The sequence below is a fragment of the Gastrolobium bilobum genome, unplaced genomic scaffold (genome assembly GCF_033153095.1).
Source record: "Gastrolobium bilobum isolate Gb01-03AN ecotype WA unplaced genomic scaffold, APGP_CSIRO_Gbil_v1 utg25739, whole genome shotgun sequence".
NCBI classification, from domain to species: domain Eukaryota; kingdom Viridiplantae; phylum Streptophyta; class Magnoliopsida; order Fabales; family Fabaceae; genus Gastrolobium; species Gastrolobium bilobum.
Genome location: NW_026896155.1, coordinates 53,327 through 73,532, shown reverse-complemented (window position 1 = coordinate 73,532; position 20,206 = coordinate 53,327). Strand labels below are relative to the sequence as shown.

General features: G+C 33.7%; 1 long non-coding RNA gene across 3 annotated transcripts; it reads right to left on the bottom strand.

The window, feature by feature from the left end:
- Positions 1–2,834: 2,834 nt before the first annotated feature.
- Positions 2,835–6,589, bottom strand: LOC133298060 (uncharacterized). Of its 3 annotated transcripts, XR_009749723.1 has the most exons (4): positions 6,448–6,589; positions 6,225–6,292; positions 3,752–3,824; positions 2,842–2,917 (listed from the first exon to the last, which is right to left on the bottom strand). It is a non-coding gene; the product is annotated as an uncharacterized LOC133298060 (long non-coding RNA). The 3 variants fall into 3 exon arrangements; XR_009749724.1 differs by having other exon boundaries at positions 2,835–2,873; positions 3,752–6,292; XR_009749722.1 differs by having other exon boundaries at positions 3,752–6,292.
- Positions 6,590–20,206: the final 13,617 nt, after the last annotated feature.

Below are 20,206 nucleotides of genomic sequence, written 5' to 3'. Positions count from 1 at the left end.
AAAGTTAATACTGTGTGTTTAAGTGTGTTTGGGCTATAAATACTCCCATTATGGGCACAAAACCCTAGACTCTTTCATTCCTGCATGAGTGAGCTGATCAGCTTGGGAGGGAGCATTGTTCCATTGCTTTCTTCTCTTGTTCTTGACCAAAACTCAACCTTGAACCCATTTTCTTGGTTGTTTCATCATCCTAAACACTTGGTGTGAGTGAGAGACATCATTGTGGGTGGGTGAGGGTGTTCTTCAGTGGTACTTCAGCTGCTGTTGGTGAGAGTTTTGGGGCTGACTTGGTTGGCTTGTTGGTGGAAGCTTGATTTGGGCATTTTGTTGCTTAAAGAAGCAACCTTTGGGTAGAAAGGTCAAGTCTTGGTGTAGCATTTTCGTACACCATATTACCAGTAGCTGTTGAAGCTGTTTTGGGAGCTTCTTGAGCAGTTGAACCTCTGTTTTGGCCTTTGGTATGTTGTACCAACCTTTAACTTGAGTGTTAAGGCTTAAAAATGGTAGCTTGATGCATGTTAAGGTTAAAAGATGATAACTTGTTGTTGGGTAATGTTGAACACGCCTAGAAATGCATGATTAGGTGTTTAAAATCGGAAAAAGGGAACCTTTAAGGGATATCTTCACGAAAATACAGAAACTGCATTCTGTCATGAAATATCCGGATATCTGCCCGTGGAATATCCAGATATGGGATATCCGGATATGATATCCGGATATGTGTATTCGGATATGGGGTTTTGGGATATCTGGATATTGGATATTCGGATATGGGATTCTGGATATCCGGATATTGCATATCCGGATATGTACAGTGAGATATCCGGATATTGCATATCCGGATATGGTCCCGAGGAGTATCCAGATATTCTGGGATTTCGCAGAACAGTAGCTGTGATGTGCATACAGTAGGCTATTGGGGGTTTGTAGACCCTAGATTGATGAAGTTGAACTTCTGTTTTTAATGGACTAAGCCAGAATCATGGGATTAAGGGCTTGTGGCTTTGTTAGAAGCTTTAAAACTTGAAAACGTAATGAAAAGTCGTTGTCTTTAATTTGTATGCATGTGGTACATGTTTATTGATTTATATTTGGTCCATATCAGATTGTGATCTGCTGTGATTGGACTTTGAGCTTGTGGCATTGGATAGCTAGCTTAGAGGTAAGCTTTCGTGTCCTCGGTTTAGCCATGTTGTGGTTCCACCATGTCCCATGGGGATATGGTATATGCATGCTGTGTTACATGCTTTTGATGTTTTGGAAATGCTGTTGAGCTATTGTATGTTAGTGCCTTGTTGATATGCATGGAGGTGTTCCACCTATACGGTAACACTACAAGAAAAGGTGCAATTTGCGACGGTCCAATTTCGATTTGGAGGCAGTTAAAACCGTCGCTAAAATACTAGTACGGCGGTTAACCAACCGTCGCCCAATCAATCGTCGGGAAGAAATCAACGACGGTCACTTTCAACCGCTGGAACAACCGTCGAGAATAATTCAACGACGGTTAGAACGGCGGTGTGGCCGCCACATAATGATCATCGAAATTACTATGTTTTACTTTTGGAGGCGGTTGTAAACCGCCTCTGTATAAGTAACGTGGTTTTGGAGTCGGTTTATAACCGCCTCTGTATTTCCTTTTGGAGGCGGTTCGTAACAGCCCCTAAATAAGTGATAAGGTATTTCGCGTCTGTTGGGAACCGCCTCTGACTTTTATTTGGAGGCGGTTTGTAACAGCCTCTAAATAATAATTTAAAAAATTTAAAATTTATTAAAAAATTTATAAAATAATTTTGTATGATTGATTGTATTCGATAATTTTAAAAAAAATTAATCAATTTTTTTGTTTCTTATATTTCTAAAATCCTATTTTTTTAAATTTAATAATAGTGATTTGTTATTATTTTATAAATTTATTCAAATATAGAATATTATTGCTATACATAATTTTTGAAATGTCGTCCAAATATAATTAAAATTATTAACAAAAAAGATCATTCATAAAAATGTTATTGAATAAAAATATATAAATTAAACCATTTATCATAATAGGATTAAAACATCAAACTTGATGTTTTGTACTATCATCTAAACAAAAAATATAAATTTCAAGAATATATATAAGGCGATAGCATACAACATTAGCACAAAGGATTTGGAATTCATAAAAAATGCTAGCAAAGCATCTTGTCATAAAATGAGTATACATCAACAAAATACTTGAATCAAGTATACGCTTTTTACTTAAAAAAAAAACAAAACAAAAAAAAAGCATAAACAAAAAGCATCACAAATGGCTCCTATATACAACGAAGCACATACAAGCATAAAATATAGCTTGCACCCTGTCGTATCTTGTGCATATTATTATTAGTTAATGAGATAGCTTGTAAAATAGAATAACAACTATAGCAAGAACAAGAGCTCCAATCACAGATGCAACGATCCATTTGTTTGTAGTTATTCTTCGTGACATGCTCGTTACAACCTTCTTACTCTTGTCGATAGCATCATCTACCCCATGAAGCTGCAAGTCATAGAAAAAATGACCATCAACCAACAATCACCACCGCTTCTACATCGCACTTGCAATCTTATTCTCCGAGGAAACGTATCATGATTGATTTTAATACTTTTCCTTAGAGAATAAAATCATCTCATGATTCTTTACTAGTAAATTAAAAGAGGACCAAAACTATCTAAAATTGACATAAAAAGAACACCATTGAAAAAAATAGCATTCACATATAAACATACCTTCTTATGGGAGTTCAGAAGAGTCTCACGCTGCTGGTGTAAATCTTGAAGTATTGAGACACCAATTTCTTCAGTTTCCAGCATTCACATATAAACAATAATAATCGCAACTCAGGCTGCACAACGGATGCAAAACACAAACATCTTACAATAAATACACCTGCAATAACATAGCCTCTATATGAACTGGTTGCAGTTGCTGATACCGAACCCACATTCAGTCACAAATATTTCTTGAATATTTAATGGTCTCTAGGAATTAGAACCATATATTCTACAACGGAATTCAGAATTTAAAAAGGCTAAAGATATCAACACTAAATACCCTAATATGATGTACAAAAAAGAGAGTAATAGAACTGTGAAAAAACAGTAAAAAATTAATGATGAATATTAGTGTGGTAACTAAAATAACATTCAGATTCAGTCAATTAAAAGATCATTTTCTGAAAAGCCTTAATGGTAGTTACTTGGTTAACAGTGATCCCAAAAAGGAGATACAGAAGTGAATAAATAGTATTTGATATTATCACTAGCAAACAAAAAGGAAAATAATACAACCAATAACAGAACTTCCAATTAATAACAGTGATCACAATTCCAAGTTTATTAATAACTGAATGATGCTTTTTTCCAATTCTTCTTGTTCGGAGCCATCCTTTTATAACTTTACCAACAACCTATATAATTAGACTCTGATCCTGCAAAATATTAATCAAACATCACTCAGAAATCCCATTTGAATCATGGCTATCTCTTTCACTTCCAACCTGCAATCAAATTACACCCTGAAAAAGAAACTATGACATAGTCCCCTGAAATCATAGAATGATTTTTGTATTCTTTTTTATGTGCCTTTCTTTTAATTAGAAAATATCAGACAATGGATAAGAGTATGTAGAATATACAAATAAAGCAGTTAAAATAATGCTGAAAAACAAGGTATATTATACATAATAATTCCAAAATAGCAATAATAGATAAACCAATTTACCTTGATGGCAAGAAGTCCTAGTGCGAGAGCGCTCCCTTTGCCGTAGATTTTGTTCCCTTAACAGTAATTGTAGCTGCTAGAGAAGTTACATTTTGTTTCTAATGTTCTAAGAGAAATAGAGCTGGCAGAAGCTAGAAATTCAGATCCAAAAATTTCCACGCAAAGCATGAGTGCCTCCACAAAATATGTAAAGCCAATAAAATTTATGATGTTACGAATACTATATAAATGGATGTGTTATACTTACAAAACTCAATAATACACCTAAGTTCCAAGCACATTAATTCATTCTTTCCAATCAAAGTTTTTAACACAGTTGCGTAACAAGACTTGAATTCGAGATTAAGATGAAACAACCTCTTACTAATGATTGGTTAGCGAACTCAAGATCACTAATTAAGTTTGAACAAACCCTTACTATCATTGATCAGTTACAAGTTTATCCATTCCAACTACTACTGTATGATACCTAGGGATCCGTTATAGTTATGGAGTTGAAACCTCTTCATGAAAGTCCATTTAATTAGTTGGTTGCGCTAGCAGGCTGTAAATATATGGAAAACAAATAGGCTAAAGAGTGAAGCACTTAATCTATTTGCAATTAAAAATGCAATCAGTAACAGTTGGTAGTAAAAGGGAAATTAAGATTGAGAACCATTATCGTTGAACTTAAAATTTATTAAATGAACAATTACTATATTTGGCGATATGCAGATAAGGAAATATTTCATAACCGGCAGATAGAATTATACTATACATGTCAGATGACTTTTACGAACAGTGATTCCTAACTACTGATTTATAAAAATTTGGGGCAACAATTAAAGTTATAGAATTGAAAACTCTTCATTGAAATCTCTGATAATGGTTGCACCTGACCATATTAATATTGCAAAATTTTAGAACCTGAACAGTGTAGTAGTTGATGAGTAAATGCATTTAGTTGATAAGGACATTGTTTTGGATAAGCTACACATGGTCCAATAACCTGAACCGGCTACTGAGGTCTAATATAGGGGTTGAACTTATGTACTCCTAAAGTGGAATAAATGCTCCTTACTGCCACAAATCTCCTCTCTTGTATATAGGCCTCATTCATAGTGAGACCCATAGAGGCGATGTGTTCTATGACAATTTTTACTAATAGTTATGAGTTTAACCTTACTATTTCTTACTGTCTAATGCATTTTATTATACCACACTATTGTCTCTGTTTAATTTTTTTTAACCTCTTCTTCAATCAAGTTTCTATAAGGATATTTCTCTCTTTGACTGCATAAGGAACCAAGTCAACAAAAGATACGAAGCGAGTGAAATAAGAAGAGAGACTTATTGTAAGATTGATAATAATAAAGGAAACTTTTATATTGCCTGACATAGACATTGAAATTAGTGGTTCAGTTTGAAAAAGCATTAAGTAACATTTACAACAAAGGGTTGTTCTCCAGATGTAAACATTGACATTATTTGTTAGGTTGATATGGGCTCTAAAGCTGGTCCACAATGATCATCATGCTCTTTCGGGGATTCTAACTAAATGGTCATTCTTCACTGCTTATTTGATTAAATTAAGTGATGTTGACACAAAAATCTACTAAACGGGTAGAATAGCCTAGCCATCCAACTTGCTAGCTATGATGCTAAAGGGGTAAAATAGTTGACAAATATATTTCTCTTGTTTTATTAGTAAAAAAATAATGTAAAAAAAATAATGTAAAAAAAATAATGTTAAAAAAAAAAATCTCCTTCATCTCTTGGTTGGACTAGACATGAAAAAGCAACCCAAGCTAACAGCCAAAAGATAAACCTTAATTTTCAAATGGAAAGGAAAGGGCCAAAGGGGTTCATTTATGATAGGGTAGATTGAGGACAACATGATGGACCCTTAGCAAATGAGGCTGTAGCAAATTAAGAATGGGTCTGTAGCAAATGAGGCTATTTTTATGATAGGGTCCATTTTTTTTTAGGTATTATCATTTTTTATTGAATTGAAGTTTGTTAACAAATATTTAATTAATCATTATTAGTATCTCAAAACGGAATATTTCTTTTAAAGTGAGCTTATTTGTAAACTGAATATCACATCTAGAAGCATAGAGAAATAGAGATACCCTTGTCACTGAACCGAGCCTACCAACATCGTACATAAAAGAACGGAGACTCTTTCAAATCCACATTATAATAATCCAAAAAAAAAGGTGACAGAAATGAAACGAAAATCACATGTGTAAGGATAAGGGTTTGAAAAGATACAACAACTATATTTTCGCACTATTTTTATTATATAAATGAAAAAGAAAGACACTAACAAATTCATCTCATCGAAAAACACAAAACGACCCATTGATGGTGAACCATAAACTCAATTGATACCGATTAAACTCCATAGCAACCAAAAACGCAAAGCATAGTTGTAACTGAACTTTAAAGATAAACAAAGTAAGGTCGAGAGAAAGGGAATATAAGACGTTACCGGAGATAGATGGGTTGCGACGCTGGTGAGGTTGAGACTGCAATTTGCACGAAGAACACACCGACGATCTGTGAGAGTGAGTAAAGAGAGAAAAACAATATAAAATCAGAAATAAAAGAAAAAAGAAAAAACATGCACAAATTTTAGGGTTTAGAGAATGAGAATGGCGAATGGAAACCAAAGAGAAGAGAACGAAAATGAAAATGGAGAATGGTAACTGAACCTGCCGATGGAGAAACACAAATTTTGGTGAAAAGGTTTTTGGCCAGAGTAATTTTGGTGAAAGGTAACTGAAAGGGCTTTATGGAGCGGGTAAAGTGAAAAGGAGGGAGCGGGGAAAGTGAAAAGGAGGGAGTGGGGAGAGTGAAACTAGTATTTTAGTAAAAAAAAATTATGTTAATATTTAAATAAAATATGTATAATTGAGTGAATGAAAGGTTTATAATTCAAGGGCTCAGATAAAATAATTATAATATGGCCATATAATTGCCGTGTTGATCGATGTAATGCGTACCGGTCTCCTTTAACACTTGAGTATAATTATGAAGTCTCTCGACATGAATTAATTTCATGTAGGCTTCCATGCCAGACAAATATAGAACCAAATGAGTCTTTTTACTTCATGGTCAGCCGAAAACAGTGCACATAATTATTTAATTTTGGTTTAATTAATTTTAAGATATATCTTTAAATATTTAATATACATGGATGGTAGCAGGTGGATATTATGGAACTCCAATAAAAAATGGATAAATATGTGGCCATGAGTTTCAATCCTTACAAAAAAAAATTCATTTAATAATTTTATTTTTATAATAAATCAGTTTTCATGTTAAACTTTATTTCTACACCATTGTTTTAAGGGAAAATTTTATTTTTACCCCTTATGGTTTCATGGCATATCATTTAAGCCCCTGTTGTTTTAAACTTATCATTCGTATCTATTGTGATTAAATAAGTCTATCATTTAACTCTATGTGATCTAAAATTTTCATTCACACCTATTGTGGTTACAATTACAATATATCAATTAGACCTCTAATAGTCTTATAAATATAAAAATCTTTATTTATTTGTAATTTTTTTAATATAATTATCATATAATCCACTAAAATTTTAATAAAATAAAATATGAAAAGATTAAATTACAAAATATTTTATTATTTATTTTGATATTATTTTAGAAATCAAGAAACAATTTTTTTGTTTATCTATAAAATATATTTAAAATTAAAAACATTAAATTATATATTATAAATATGATTTTTATTCAATTATTATAATACATATTTTAAAAATATTATATAAACTATTATGAATATGTATCAAGATGAATAATACTATTATTTAAAGTATGAATTGCGAAAGTTATAAAGGCAAAATTTTAACTTTAAATTATTTTAAATTCAGATAAATTAAAGAGTATTAGCTAGATAAATTATTTATTTTATTTTTAGTTTTTATTATATTATAACGATATCATATAAAAAATTGATTTAAATTTATTTTTATGATAAACATATAAGACCACAGGATTCACATGCCTGTCATAACTTACAATAAATTTTTTAAAAAGTTACTTATTTTTATCGTGAATCAAAAGTGATAAATTTAAATAAATGAATTTTCTATGTATATAAATACACACATGGATTTAAATCATACATTTTTATAACCACCATGGGTATACGTGATACTTTGAAACAATAAAGGGGTTAAATGATATATTTCAATTCGTAATCACAATGTATCTAAATGATATATTTCCTATCATTTTATTTTTATCCGGTTTCGGGGTCGGCGCCCCCACACCCTCGTAGGGGTGGCTACCCCGGACCCCGCCTGCTCATTAAAAAGCAAGACTCGTGTTGGCTTTCTTTGTGCCCTACCAAAAAAAATCATTGTCTGATTATATATGAAGTATGAGCCAGAAACAACATACACACCCATATTGCACCCACGAGTACACACACTCACCCACAGACACACGCACCCAAACGCGAATGCGCGTACACCCACTAACACCCACATGCATGCGCGCACACCCACCTATACACACACAAGCGCACGTGCACACCCACACTTACAACACAATTGTATTAATGAACATTATTTTGGAGTATGATTGCATAAGTCATGGATGCATAATTATTGTGTCGATTTGAATTGGATCGGTTTTCATCAACCCATCCGAAAATCGATCCAATCCAATTATAATTTGCGATTTTTTGATTTTTGATTTATTCGATTATTGATTTTTCGGTTCGGTCACCGCGATTGGAATCGGTTGATGAACATCCCTAATTAGCATGTCTTGTACAAATGCAATGACATGAACAAACTCTTAAAATTGATATCCATGATTAATACTTACTACTCCTTATATTATATATATCATTGACATTCTACATTTTGCTCGGGCCAATTAAGTTTTCATCATTCTAAATTGCCCCGACCATATATTAATTAGGGCAATTACTATAGAAATTATACAACCAATATTTAATTTCAATGCTTTATGTCCAAATTATAGCAAGGAGATTTTGGAGGGGGGACATACTCAACAAAATTAGGGTTCGGTGTTTCTCATATTGTAACAGATAAAATTATCTCATACCCATATAAAAGTATATGGGGCTGATCATGTGAAAAGAAAAAATAAAATGAAAAGATGGGCCCAACACAGTTTTATATGTGTACAGGAGATAAATTCAACATGAGAGACATTAAAGCCACAAAATTATGGTTGAACCAATATTATGAAGACTGCCTAGACCCATCATTAACTCAGTTGAAAAGGTTGATTTAAATTTATAAAAAAGTATGTAATAAATATATTAATAAATTATTAATATTATAATAAATTCAATGGCATAGTGGTTGTTGTCATTGAATTCCTCCAATGTATACTATGTTCGAATCTTTCTAAGTGCCGTTGTTCATAAAAAACATCCACCATCATTGGAATTTATATTTTGCGACGGTTAGTAAACGCATTTACTTTGTCATTCTGAGTCGGTTTATAACCGTCGTCATTCTGCGTCGGCTTATAACCGTCGTTGAATAGTGATATTCTGCGTCATTTTGTAACCGCCTCTGAAATCAGCGTTTTCATTCTGAGTCGGTTATAACCGTCGTTATTCTGAGTCGGTTACAACCGTCGTTGAATAGTGATATTCTGCGTCATTTTGTAACCGCCTCTGAAATCAGTCGTGGAATTGCGATATTCAATTACGGTTCATTAGGACGTCGTAGTAACCGTCGTTGTTATGTATTCAACGACGGTTGGACCCTGACCGACGCCGATTATCTGTCGCAAAACACACATTTTCTTGTAGTGTAAGCTTGAGTATGTAGAACATACAAGAGGGTGAGGCTGTAGGTGAGGTGCAAGCGGTGTTCCTTGTACTACATGTAGGGAATAGACATATTCCTACATTTCTCTGGCCAGTAGATAGTGATTACACACATGCCATAGATATCTGTTGCACTACATAGTTTTGAAACTGATAATGATATATATGCTTTTTGAACTTATATTGCACATGTAAGTGAGCTTGGGGTGGAAGATCCTTGAGGACCCCTTGTCTTACTGAGATTTCTAGTTTAGAGATCTCACCCCACGTTTGGGGAATGCTTATTTCAGGGTCAGGTAATGTTGAGACCTCAGGCGGCAGGAGGCCGGAGCTGAGTTAGATTGCTGTTATATTGTGCTGCCTTGATTGGATGCTGGATTTACATGCTGCTTATGCTTATAGCTGCAGTTTATGTTTATGGAGTTTTATGTTGAGACTTGTTGTTTACTATGTTTATTTGGTGAGCGTGGGGATTGTCCATGACACATAGTATTTTTATGTCTTGGTTATGTCTTGAGTCTTTTGGAGTTGTATTAATGTACCAGGATATTGTCCGGATTACTTGATGTAATGCTGTGATTTAGATACACACTTTATCTATATTTTGAGGTATTTCAGTAGATGTCTTATTGCAATTTACATACAAGCGATATTTTATGAAATTGATTAAGTAATCAAGTTGGTAATTGATAATGACGTCATAATTGAAAAGAAAAAGAATATTCCGTATTTTTAATTAAGCACCGCTTAATACGATGTAATGTTAATATTCCGGGTATACACTGGGTGTTACAGGAGTAATGTAGTTAAAGAATTGAGAAACAGAAAAATCATGGTATAAGCATAAACACATTCTTCAGCATACAGTTCCCTTTATACTTTCTTCCTCCTTTTTCATTTTTAGAATTTTTATGATTTATTTTTTTGCAATTTCTTTTTCAACCCCAAAACTTTTCTTTTTTATTTTACTTTTCTATTTTTTTATATTACACACATTTTTTTCAATACTTTTATTTGTACAAAATTTAAGGAGGCAACATAAATAAATAAATATATATATATATATATGTCTGTGTGTGTGTGTATGGGTTTGTCGGATGAACAATGACTACATATAAGGATTGGTGCAGTTACACTAAGTACTACGGATCGTACATAATGTATTTCCTCTATCTTCATAAATTTAACTATGTACTACGAGTAGTACATGATTTTTTTCTCTCTTCAGAAATATTATAACTATGTACTCGAGAAAATATCATATACTACCCGTAGTATGTAGTTAAATTTCTGAAGATAGAGAAAATATATTATGTACTACCTATAGTACATAGTGTAACTGCATCAATCCTTAGGTGCAGTCAGATTACGAATCATTTTGCCTATATATATATATATATTCACCATCTTCCACCTTTATCCTTTTTCGCACCTTTTGACCATTTTCATCCCCAGACAACATAAGTTAGAGTACTCATGCTCACACCTTACCATGATCTATAATCCAATCCTAATACATATGGAGATGTGTATATAGTGGCTAATCAAGACAATAGGTTATTAAAAAATAAATAGGTCTAAGCTCAAAGGGCTAAACAAATGATATCATAATGGGTGGCTATTTGGCCAAGTGGCTAAAAGCAAGTTGTAGAGTGTTTTCAGCAGTGAAGTGCACACCAAAAGAAAAAAATTCTATTTACCCCCAAAATCTCATGGCTATGGGTGGATGATTCAACTAACTATATTCTACCCAATCACTCAAAATTGTAATCCTAATATTCCTGCTAACTCTTAGACTTACTTATACAGTGCTCATTTAATCAAAAATCAAAACTAGTATGTTAGTCATCACAATAAGGATCAAAATGACTAACTAATTCTCTTACCAACTCTTTCATTTTTGCATAATTCCATCATAAAAAAAAATCAAATCATCCAAGGAGAAAGAAGAATGCAAAGAAATGTCGACAAAAACTTCCTTGTAGAAACTTTGTATTGAGCGCTTTACAGGGTAATGAACTGCTCTCGTATATGGTGGTGCTCCTCATTTCCAGATTTAGAATTATGTTGTCCTCAGCAAAACCTGCACACTAGCAAAAAGGAGCACAAAACAACAACAATAATAAGCAGTAGCATCAGAAAACTTTCAGAAATACATATCATGAAGATGATAAAATAAAATAAAAACAAAATAACAAGAAATTAAGTATTTAGCATCCTCATCAATCATCGTCATCCCGGTCCTCAAGAGATAGAGAGATAAAGCAACAAGCATAATCATTCCTATATTTTCCCACAGTTATATCCCAATTTAGCTCTAAAATCCAATACTGCAAACAAGTTTTACAATCATCAGTGGTTGCATCATATCAAAAAATTTGCAATAATGAACAACAACAAAAAGATTACTAGATTTATAAAAAACAAACATATCTCCAATGCATATCAAGAAGGGATTCCACTAGTGAGCAAGGTGGAAGAACATACCTCGTGTCCTTGAGAAAATTACCTTGGCAAACTTGATGAGTGTGGAGGAAAATGGTTGTGTTTGTGGGTAAGTGTTGCGACACGGCAAGTGCACCGATCATTAAGTAATAAAAATGTACTTGAGTCCAAGATCATTGCCACGAAGATTGGATTTCAAACACTAGTTCACTAATCACAATTTAGTTAGACAACCCAGATTGAGATGAGAATTTTGAAATTAAAAACAAGTAATAACACGCAAATTCATAATTAAAAACAATTGAAAAGATGAGTTGATTTAAAGATTAAAAACAAGCGTAGTTAGGGTTTCGACTTCCCCCAATATCCTCTTTATGCTATGAATTAAACTGTCAAGAATCCGTTCTTAAAATATTGCCAATCAATTCTTTCTAAGTTAATTAGTGCTCAGTTCCTTGTTATCCTAAATCTATGTGATTTTAGAAGAACCCTAGTTCCCTGGTTATTCCCCAAGAAAACATGCATTAAGATCAAGAATTCACGATTGCACAATTACCCTATGTATATCCCTAGATCACAAGGATTATGATAAATTTACCAAGTCAGGGTTCATGCACCAACATCCCTATTGTCATACAATTCCCCTAAATCAATCTATAAGGAGAAAACTCATAGAAGGCATTAAAGACAGATAAATCTATTCAATTACTAAAAGAAAAGAAATCAGAGACAATTTAATTCATAAAACATAAAGATTCAATTGGGTTCCATCTATCAATTTAATTCATAAAACATAAAGATTCAATTGGGTTCCATCTATCCCTAACTACATAGAAATTTAGCCTAGCATACTGAATTCAAAAGCAATAGAAAAGAAAATAGTTTCCCAAGCCTTCATTGGTGTGATGTTGACGTAGTCCCTCAATGCTCCAATACTCCGCAACAGGATTCCTCCTTGTGCTTCTTCAGACGCCTCTCCGTTGCTGAATGAATAAATCAATTGGTCCAAAGGCCCTCTATTTATAGAGGAGAATATATCTTTCTAATTCCTCTTCTAATCTTCGTGAAATCTTGTTCACATCTTGATTAAGATATAAAATCTTTCATGGGCCCAAAGTTGATCGAATCAGCACATTTTAGCACCCATTAGGACGCTAAAACACGCTCCTAGCTTATTCTTGTCTGCCTTAGGGCGTTTTAGCGTGTTGTTGGGCTCTGAAACGCCCTCTTCGAAGGGAAAATTGTTGTTGTTAGCGCGTTTTCCTCCCGTGAATTTTGGTTGTTTTCCTTTATTATAGTGTTTTAACGCGCTGTTGTCAACATGCAAATACTTGTAACTGGCTTCCTTTGAGGCTTTCTATCATCTTATTGCCTTCCTTTTGCTCCAATAAAGCCTTAATTGATGTCAAAATCCCTTAAAATAAGAAATATTACAAGATGTTAGCTAGATATTCAATCTTTATGACTTTATGGTATAAAACCCTAATTTCCATGAAATTCATGATATACTTCTTGTATAATTAAGCCTAAAACTATAGTAAACCAAGGATTTATTAGTAAGTGAGAGAAAATTAGTAAAATTTATTAATGAAGTATAGGGGAAGAAACACAGTGACTTGCTCAAGCCACGTGTTTGCTCGCTCGGCTGCTCGCTGAACCGAGCAAGACAATGAGCTTGAGGAAAGATAAATCATTTTTCCTCGCTAACATGTTCATGAGCATGTTAGCGAGCATGAGGTAGATAGTAAACAAAAGAAAACAAACCAAACCTGAACCTCTCATGCCTATGTGCCTCTTCCAAAATTATAGATGAGTCATGATTCTTCTTGCAAACTCGGTTTATTGAATGATTCTTCTTGCAATTCTTGAAAATTAGATGAGTCATGATCAGTAAAGAATTCCAGAAAACGTAAACAAAACAAAAGAAAAAAAAAATCAAAAGCAAAAATTGGAGGGGTTGCCTCCCAACAAGTGCTTGTTTAATGTCACGAGCTTGAGGTGGCAACTTGTGTTTATAGTGACTTATAGCTCGAGCTAAGTGATGACACATTCCTTTGCTCAAGAAGTATGCTCCTCCATAGTGGTGCTCATATGCATATAGATGGGAAGAAGTGGCCTCAAGAACTCTGAACTTTGTTTTTACATGCTTCCCCTTGCTCCTGGGCTTTTCAATTTTCACATTTGGCTTGCAACTCTCATATGATTTATGATCTTTCTTCTTGCCATCATCATCAGCCTTCTTCTCATCAATGAAGAAAATCTCCTCGAACTGAGAAGTATGTGGTGGAACTTCTTTGTCAAACACTTAAAGAACAGTTTTCTTTCCTTTCACCATTAAGGTCAACTCACCCTTCGGCACATCAATCAATGCTCCTGATGTAAGAACATGCACCGTTAATTTAGGAATTTAATTAATTTAAATATGAGTTTATGAAATAATTCCATAATCGACGTAGGATAAATAAGGAAAGACTTGAATAATTAATATAAGGGCTTAATAATGTTGAAAGTCGCTTTTCTGACGAAAAGTGAAGATACCAGTTCTGCTTCACGGTATAAGTTTGTACCTGTGAAGTATCCCGAAAAATTATGAAGATTATGTATATATTACTAGAATAATATTTAGGACTGGCATAACAAGTTTGGAGTCAAAATAATGAGAACTGACGTCAGGACTGATACCGACTACGTAAAAGCGCGTATCGGCAAAGTGCTGCAAAAAATATAATAAAAATATGATAAATCTTAAAAAATTGCTAGGTTCAGAATCTCAAATTTGAGATTAAAATAATAAGCGGAGCTATTAGGGCTAATACAGTGAAATTAACTTGATGCACATATAAATAGAAACTTTGGCACAAAAACCTAGGGCTGTTGATATTGTCTACATAGAGCTCCCTTGTGCTCTTTTTTTCTGAACTTCATTCCCCTCTCCCAAAGCTTGAGTCTTTGTCTTGTAAAACTCCCAAGGAACCATTTTTATTCTTGATTTCTTCTCTCTTCTTTCGTAAACACTTGAGAGATAGCCTTGTGAGGAAGATGGACATTTCCCTTGTGAGTTGTGGCCACTGTTTGTGAGGGTGAGTGGCTTACCTTGTGGTTGTGAGTGAAAATAATAGTTTCATTCACTTTGATGCTTCAAGGACCATATTTGATAGAGAAAGGATCAAGCTTGTAGTGCATTTTCGTGGTCTTAAAGTAGCAGAACCTTGGGACTGTATAGAACACCCCAAGTCTGTCCCTTTTTCTGAGTTTTTGAGCTTTGAGGTAAACCATGATCACCTCCTTTGAATATTCATGATTTGAGCTTGTTTAAGTCATTAAAAAGAGAAACTTTGATCATTTGAGTTAAAGGCTGATAATCTATGTTTAAAACATATAAATAAACATATGTTTATGAAGTTATTGGACTCCAAATCGTGTTTGGACCCTTAAAAATGGTGTTATGTAGAAAACTGCTTGAGTTTCTGCATTCTGTCTGATAAGTATTCGAATACTTTTCGTGGAGTATTCGAATACTCATCAGCAGGTAATCGAATACTCTTGAAGGAGTATTGTGATACTTTTCTGGAAAAAAAGTATTCGGATTCCTTAGTGGAAGTATTCGAATACTGTGTAGTATTCGAATATAGTAAAAGTATTCGGATACCATGTGGTATCGAATATCTTAGTGAAAGTATTGGGATACTTTCTGAGACATAGAGTATTCGGATACTCAACGAGGAGTATTCGAATACCTCCTGCAGAATAAGCCTTAAATCACTTAAAACAAGTTGGAAAGTCCTAAACACTTAGTGAAACCTTGAGCTTTGTATAATAATGATTATTTATGTTATAAACAGACCGTGAGGGTGCTGTTTGGTAAATTTGGGCTGGTGTAGACTCTTGACTTGGACGGTTAGCTTGAGAGGTAAGCTTTTGTGTCCTCGATTTTGTCATTGTTGGTTCCACCATACCTCATGAAGGGATAGTTTATATGCATGATGTATTTTCATGTGATGATATTTGAAATGCTATTGAGTTGTTAAGTGCAAGTGCCTTATAATATGTGTGTGGTGTTCCACCTAGACGGTAAGCCTGAGTATATAGCGTCATACAAGATGGTGATTTTGTGGGTGGGGTGCAAGTAGCGTCTTGTACCGTAGGTTGTAGACGTATGTAATTCCTACATGTTTATTCTCTGGCCAATAGGATTCTGACACACATGACATGATTATATGCTGCATTGCACATATTTTGGAACTTATATTGTTTTGCTGTTTTAGAACTTATATTGGACATATAAGCGAGCTTGGGGTGGAGAGATCCTTGAGGACCCTTTGTTTTAATAAGATTTCTTTTTAGAGATATCATCCCATGTTGAGGCACATTTTCAGGTTCAGGTACCTCGGGGGTTGATACCTCTGGCGGCAGGAGGCCGGAGCTGAGTTGATTTATGCATGTTGTTGTGCTGATATTTCTAGATGATTATCATGTTTTACTTTCGATATATTGTTATTTGATTCGAGACTCTGTTGGCAATGTTGCCTTATTTGGTGAGCATGGGGGTTGTCCATGCCACATTGACTTAACTATGTTTGATTAGACTTGAGTTTTATAATGTATCAAGATTTTGTCCGATCTACGTGTTGTAGTACCGTGACTAGATACATATTTATTTAAAGTGGTTATTCAGTTAGTTTTTATTGCAACTTACATACAATCATTATTTTGAAAATGGATTAAGTAATCAACTTGGTTAATATTAATGACGTCATAATTGAAAAGAAAAAGTTAACTTCCACATTTAATTGAGTTGCGCTTAATACTATAATATGATAACAATCCAGGTATACACGGGGTGTTACACCTGAGGTTGCTAAGAAAGGTCTCCCAAAAATAATAGGAACAGTAGCATCCTCCTCTATATCCATGATAACAAATTCCATCGAAATAATGAACTTGTCCACCTTGATGCGTATGTCTTTTATGACTCCATAAGGTTGCTTGGTGGAGCGGTAAACTAGTTACAGTATCATCCTGATCGGCTTTACCTCTGTGATTCCTAGCTTCTTCATCATAGATAACGAGATTATATTCATGTTGGCACTGAGATCACATAAAACTCTATCCACTACCACTGAACCAATGGTGCACGAAATATTGAAACTCCCTGAATCCTTTAATTTTGAAGGCAACTTGTTCTGCATGATTGCACTGCATTCATCTGTTAAGATAGTGGATCCTTCTGTTGTGAGCTTCCGCTTCTTAGACAGGATCTCCTTTAGAAATTTAGCATACAAAGGCATATGCTCCAATGCTTCTACAAAGGGGATACTGATATGTAGCTTCTTGAAAATCTCTAAGAACTTGGAGAATTGTTTTTTTTTTTTTGGTCCTGTTGCTTGATCCTTTACGAATAGGGAGCTTTAGCATAAGGAGATGTCTCGATTAAATTTTTCTTCTCCAAAGAAGTTTTCTTCATGTTCCTCCTTTAGGTCTCAACCTTTTCATTCAGCTCTCCACCAATAATAATAACATCTTCATCCACCGCTTCCTCTGTCTTTTCATCAGTTGGCTTCTCACTCTCAACATTATTGTCATTGCTCTATGCAGCTGCAGGTTTCCCAACAGGTTGAATTATTATCATGTTCCTTGTAGTGATGACATTGCAATACTCCCTAGGATTTGAGAAATTGGGGTTCAAATATTATTAGCCTGGATTTATGGCCACACAATACTCGAAATCGAATGTGAGAAATTGGAGTTCAAATATTAACCAATCAACTCTTCTTGAGGATTTGATTTATTTTTAGCCATGTTTAACTCCACATCAAGACTAGAACTAGATGTCTAATGTACCCTCATTGCGAAGGTATGCTTCCTATTAGTCCTCTCAAGTCTCCCTAACTCTGGTTCGTACTGTAAGGTACTAGGGTTAATAGTGCCTCGGAGCTGCATAAACCAAAGAAACTAAGAAAAGTGGGTCTAACTCTACTAACAACAATAAAAAGAAAGAAAACATCTAATCTATGATGTAATAAATCTATTAATGTTGATAACGCTTAATCCCTAGTAATAACGCTAAAAACTTGTTGTGATCCCGGCAAGGATACTAGTCGTACAAGTAATAAAGTGATAAATAGAGTTATTATTCCCACGAGAATTGATCTATCAAGCATTAAGTTCACTATGCCACTAAAGTTGGATCAACCATTAAAGTTGTTGGGAATATGATTTAAATATAAAATCTGAACCTAGAGCTAACAAACTAAATGTCAAAAATGGAATCAAGAATGCAAAACAGAAAATCGAAACAAACACTAATAACTCGAAACGTAGTTAGGGTGTCGATTTTCCCAATTTCATCCTAATGAATCTATCTTTTTCCCGCAATTGACATTTAATCTCATGTTATTGATAATTCTTCAAGATTAATTAAAACTCAATTTCTTGCTGTTTCAATTCGTTACCCTATTAAGAATCATAATCCCTTAGTGATCCCGCCTAGGGCAAGAATTAAGAACGAAGAATTAAAAGAGTCATAGATTCCACAAGCCTATCCCTAGATCAAGCAAAATCTAGCAATTAATCAAGTCAGAATCCTACAACAACATCCATATTGTTATGCAAGATTCATGTGTTCATCTATGAGTGATCAGTTCATAAATAAACCTAGAAATGAAAATCAGATTAATTGCATAACATAAGGATTGAATATCAAATTACAAGAAAAGTATAAATAACATTAAGAATTAAAATGTTCCACCTATCCCTAACTACAAAAAGGAAACTAGCCTAGCATAGTGATAGAAACTAAAACAGAATAAGAAAAACTAAAGGAATTCATAAGAAAAACTCAATTGGCGATCTCCGCAATAAAGCCTTGAATGTCCCACATCCTTCTCCTCCAAGAATGCTGCTCCTCTGCCTCCCAAGTCTTCAAAAAGTGAATTCCCAATGCCCTACTTCGTCCCATTTTTATAAAAGGATTCATGGGCCTTTTTTACGAGCTGCTCGTTGCATTTGCTCGCAGAAGCGAGCAAACCAGCATGCTAAGGTCGAAAATACATCACTGCTCACTAAGTTGCTCAATGAAGCGAACAAGCTAGCAATGATGAAACAACAAAAATATGATTTCGTATTTTGGGCATAACTTGATCTATACTCGTCTGATTGACGTGATCTTGGTCTCATTGGAAAGATAAAAAAAGATATACAACTTCTATGAAGAACACAAGATCCAAATTCATCATATTTAATATGAAAAATTGGCCGAAAGACAGCTTCAAGAAGATTTTCACTAAATGGTTGCTGAGATTTATCGTTTTAAGTCCTTCTATCCTTAACTATTGCTCCAATGTTTAAATTCAACTCAATTTTCATATAAAACAAGAAAAATTCATTCATATAAATCAATAATTTAAACTCCATGCTTTTTAGCCAAACAACTCTAAGTTTTCATGCTTTTGACTATATATAAGAGTAATTCTAGTCCTTAAAAACAAGATAAACTATAAGTTTATCAACCACGAATTATAATCTACCAAATCTATATAGAAATTTCATTTTTTTATAATAATATCACTGAGATTCGAATCTATAAGTTCATGTCTCTTACCATTAGCTCACATTCAAAATTTGAAATAAATTTTAAACATTAAGCGATAGTAAACTGCAAAATACTGATGCTTTCGATAATTATATTTTATGTCTTTGGTGCAATCATGCTGAAATTTTGAATATATCATTATGATTTGTTCTTGCTATTTTAGCTAAAGTTGAAACTACCTTTAAGCACCTTCGACTTTAGCTTAGTTATTGCTGTGAACTCGGCAAGTACATCGGTCGTACAAGTAATAAAGTGTTTGAGTAAGAGTATCGTTCCCACGAGTATTAGATTTCAACCACTAATTCACTATTTACGTTTAAGTTGGACAATTGATCAAGAAAATAAAATGAAAATTAAGATAAATAACAAAACAAGGAAGCAAAGATCGAGTTACTTGTCAATCAAAAAACGCAGTTGAGGTTTTGATTTCGCTCAATCTCCCCTTTATGTTACGAATTAAATCCCTTAATTAAATATCTTTTTCATATCGGGCCAATCGATTCCCTTAAGTTAATTAAGACTAAATTCCTTAATATCCTTATTCTTTTATTTCTTTAAAGAATCTTAATTCCCTTATTGCTCTTCAAAGA